This window comes from Carassius auratus, unplaced genomic scaffold, assembly GCF_003368295.1.
Source record: "Carassius auratus strain Wakin unplaced genomic scaffold, ASM336829v1 scaf_tig00001724, whole genome shotgun sequence".
Taxonomy (NCBI): domain Eukaryota; kingdom Metazoa; phylum Chordata; class Actinopteri; order Cypriniformes; family Cyprinidae; genus Carassius; species Carassius auratus.
In genome coordinates this window covers 277,141-282,167 of record NW_020523385.1, presented here as the reverse complement: position 1 = coordinate 282,167, position 5,027 = coordinate 277,141, and positions in this window count along the sequence as shown.

Below are 5,027 nucleotides of genomic sequence, written 5' to 3'. Positions count from 1 at the left end.
ATGATTTGTCACTAACAATTGAAAGAAGAAATTGGAAGGAAAATTGGTGCAAAGCAAAAGATAAAAATTATTATCTGGGTTTAGACTGGTTGAGAAATGATCTATGTAATACTAGCATAGAGATCAAAGGTCAGAAAATAAAAGGAGGACCAAGATGGTTTGAAGATCCTGGAGAATTTGTGAAAAAAGGAGTGGAAGGTGTGAAAAAGGCAGCTGAAACTGTGTTTAATTTTGTTACAACGGATTTATGGAGTAGTCTAATTAATCTCTTTATTAGAGCCGGATGGTACATTTTATATGGGGGATTAATTGTATTAGGACTAGTTATAATAATGGTTATTATAAAATGTTTCTGTGCATCTCTAGGCCAAAGAATGATGTCCAGAAAAGACAATGGAGATGTATTAACGGTATTAGGAAAATTAATAGATTTTCAAGATAAAGGGCATAAACGTATTAAACGAACAAAGAAGCATGACTTAGAAAAACCGTTATTGTAGAGAAACGTGGCATACCTTAAAAGGAGCAAAAAAGGATAGCCGTTAAGATAATGAAGAGAAAGGAAGTAGGTGGAGTAAAAACATATATATATATTGTATAGGGAACGTCTGAGACAGCTACAACTATCCGTAGTTTCACTTGTAACTGGACAAGACTAACTGGATATTTGGGTAATTTCTATTTGGGAATAGAAAACTCATTGAAATTTATTGAAACCAATTACTATACGTAAGTCCAACAGAAGATCTCAATTGTTAATGATAAAAATGGCATCCAAGGGGACAAACAATGGAACCGCAAGGAATGAGAATAAGACAGAGGCCGGTGGATTTCTGATTCCTGAAATCCCTGGTACTGGATTCCAGGTTGGTGTTTATATTTTATGGATGCTTTTGCAAGGAATTAACAGAAATCTCTGGTGGCTGTATTTTTTATCAGTTTTACAAGTGGTAAGAATAATGTTAATAGGAAGAATTAGCAAAATGATTTTTGTTTGTGCTCTGATGATTTTATCAATTGGATGGCAAAAATTGCTAGGACATCAGGGAACATTTGGTTTAACTGTAACAAGCATATTAAAACTTGGGATTGATGTTACATCTGTTATGATACATGAAGATAAGTTTGTCTTTTGGGGAGAAATATGTATTATCATAACTAGCGCAATATATCTAATTGGATTGTTGATATTTAAATATGGTAAAGAGGCAATGTTATGGACAATTATAGGATTTTTGACATTGAGTGTTTTTATGTTAGGATTTTTTCTGAAAGATGATGATATTGTGCTACTGGGAATTATGATATTGATGAACCGGTGGGACAAGATGAAAAAGGCATTGAAAAAGTGTACAACATGTTTCAAGCAAACTACCACAATAAATTCAGAATAATTAATAATTAAAACTTAAAAAGAAAAAAAAAAAAACTGTTTGAAAAGATCTAAATTCATTACATGGGTATGGTGATTTGAAAGTACAGAGTGGTTTATGTATTAGTGTTATGATTGGCATGAATCTCTTCCAGAGCCCAGCAGTGATGATCCAGGAGCCCGGTGGCCCACTGAGTGGGATGAGCTTCAGACGGTTCCTAGATCTGGCGAAAAGCTGGCCGAGAACGATTGAGAGGCTCTGGCTCCGCAGGAGAATCCTGAGGGTTTTTGTGGAAAGAGATGGAATTGACAAATGCCTAATGCATGAACTGCCTAGAAATCAAGATCCGTATTCTGTAATGGAAATGGGAGAATTGATAGAAGTAACATTGATTAGAAACAGGAGGAATGTTTTTGATGTGTTCATTGAGAAAATGTATAGAAGTGTAAGAGTTGGGAACATTTTGGTGAAATGTGTTGAAGATAGAATTCCAGTGAAGAGTACTAGGACGAGAGGAAATCTTTGTGACAATTTGACCCCAAGTGAGGGTGTTTTGGAGATTCCCAATTTTGAGATGGGGTCACCTAGTCACAATACTTCCAATCGTGTCTCACTGGGTAACTGTGATAATGAATCAGGTAAATTAAAGATTGATTTTGATGATTTACTTGTTGAAGGCCTCCAGAAAGACTGGAACAAAAAGGTCAAACGACAAAAGAAGAAAGACAAGCGTCGAGAGAAACAGAAGAGGAGATCAACCGACGGACCAGCAGAAAATCGTTTCTAAGATAAGAAGAATAATTCGACTGGTGCGAAGACAAGAAGGCATGAATAAGAAGATAATAAAAATGATGAGAGAAATCATTAATTGTATTGAGTTGGTTAATGTTGATTTAGAGTTACAGTCTCTGGCAAATGGAATCGAGGCCTTGAGATTGCAAACCTCTGTTGCAAGACCAGAAAACCCTTAAAAGGTAACAATGAGATATATGAATTGTTAGACATCAACTTTAAAAGGCAGTATTAAGAAATGTATGATGTTAACATTTGCTCAACAGTTGAGACTGTCACGTACGCCAGTTGAGACTGTCACGTATGCTTGCTTTTTGCTAAGATAACAATGAGTGTGCAAGGAAATGCATCTTGCAATCTGGATTGCAGGATGGACTTTCTTTCTAAAAAATTGTATTGTAATGTGTTTAATCTGATTAACACAGGGAGGAGGATGCTGTGCAGTTTAGCAATAGTTACTTGCTTAGCCTACGCCTTAAGATTTTGTAACAGCTTAAAGAAAAGATTAATTTGCTTTAATGGAAAGATAATAGAGCAGCAATTACTTAATGTATGTGTGCAGAAGAGGGGTTGCCAAAAAAGGAAATGTTAACTTCCTGTATCCATAGCAACCTGACTGTTAGTGTGTGCGTGCAAGCGGATGTGTTAATGTGTTTTACCAAAAGGAGGCATCCGGAAGAAATGATGTATTGTTTTTGGGGACTATATAATGTTATGGTTTGGACACATCCCCTGCCGCATCTCGGGGTGAAGACTTACGCTTTTACTTTTGTTTTTACTTGTTAATATTTTGCTTATGAGTTAGTGTTTAAAATAAAGCGAAGCCATGTACAATGGTGATGCGTAAAAACTTTTAAACAAGTCTCTGAGTAATTTATTATGAGTAAAGTTATTATTTTAGTTTGTTCCTGATTCTGTATTGCCAAGCTCTGCAGAGGCAAAGACTCAACTGAGCTGATCTGGTTCTGGTGGGAAGAAGTGCAGAAGTCTCCATTGCCCCAGAGAAGACATCAAAGGTAAGAACAATGGTTTAAATTGCCTTTGCTGGTTTGAAATTTGGATGTTTGGAGAGAACATCTGCATATTTCTTTAGTCAGATAAAATTAACACAACAGAAGAAATGTGAATATCATGGAAAAAGTTCATTTTTTGTAACTTTTTTTATTAAAAAGTGAAATTTTCATATATTCTAAAGGTTCTTAATTTTAATATGAATTTTTTGATGATTAGAGCTTAATTTAATTAATGTAATTATTGCATTTAAAAGTATAAAAAAAGGAGTTAAACAAATATTCTTTAATTATTTAAAAGGATTTTTAAAGAAACTTTGTCCTGTGGTGTGACAGTACAGGTGTAACAATGGAGGACTTTTTTTTTTTTTTAATCACACCAAAGGACGTTTCAGCCTTTTCTGTCAATTAATGACCTTGCTTTTCCAAGCTAACCTGTCATTAGTGGCAAGCAAGACACATTTGCAAAGATTTTTAGGATTATGTAGCTTAACATGCACTTTTTAATAAAAAAATATAATTTAGGGGTGTCATATTAATGCACAACAAAGCATAAAAAATGTGTAGTGGTTCCGAAAAAGTTCAAAGGACATGGTGTCACACCAGAGGACATGGTACAAACATGTTAAAAAATTGAATAACATTGCAGCTTCATAAAAGGTCCGTGTAGGTCAAATAAATGTGTGTATGTATTTTTATTACGTGTCCTGAAATATTATGGGCGTCCAGTACTCAAAATAGTTTTAGAACCACTGACTGGTAAAGTAAGGTGATCTGCCAGGACGTGTGTTTGAGAGAAAGGACCACAGGTGCTTAGGAGGTTATAGTTCTCGCCTTGGAGCGTCTGTCAGAACGCAGGACAGGAGGCAGGAATCAGTTTGAACAGTTTACTGAACTTTCTTCAGCAGCACAGACATACATTTGACAGCAACGTTGCCACACTTTACAATATAGGTACAAAGTTGGATGCAGCAGTTGGCACTCAGCTTATGTTTATGGAGATGGTAGATTTAACTCATAATCATAAGCATGTTGGTTGTGTGTGTGTGTGGCTGCAAATAAACAAAACAGTAATCAATGTTACATAAAACATAATTATTGATGTTGATTAGCTAAGCATCAGGTCTAGCACAATACAACAGCTTAACCAGGCTGAATCATAACTTATAAGTCACAATTTCTTCACTTATTAATTTGTACATAACAAATTATAAGGTATGTGTTTCAATAATCCAAGAGCAACACTTCAATCTCTAACAAACAACGTGCATGAACATTTTACAATGACGTTCATCCTATACTAACAATATGGCATGACTCATCAATTCTATCGAGTGGATGTATTACCCAAATACTCGATTATTTCTAGATATTCACATATATAATAAATCTTAAACAAATGATGAAAAATTAGAGACTCACTTTTCTCAAATGGACGCACACAGTTAATTAACCCCAACACTGCATCGCGACTTTGGGAACAGTTATCCTGTGGCGCAGCTGTTATTGTCATGTGCAATCACTTCCAGCACATCTACTAAAAGCCACTAGATGGCGCTTTTGCGCTACCTTTGTAACAACGTGTCTTCAGAAAATGGCACATCTGGTCACCTGGTATAGGCCATATCTGCCCCACATACAACAAGCCAGAACTCAACCTAAAACCGGTTTGTCAAACACGGGCCAGATCTAGCCCACACACAGCAAGCCACGACTCAAATTAAAGCCGGTTTGTCACACACGGGCCAGATCTGGCCCACACACAGCAAACCACGACTCAAATTAAAGCCGGTTTGTCACACACGGGCCAGATCTGGCCCACACACAGCAAACCACGACTTAAATTAAAGCC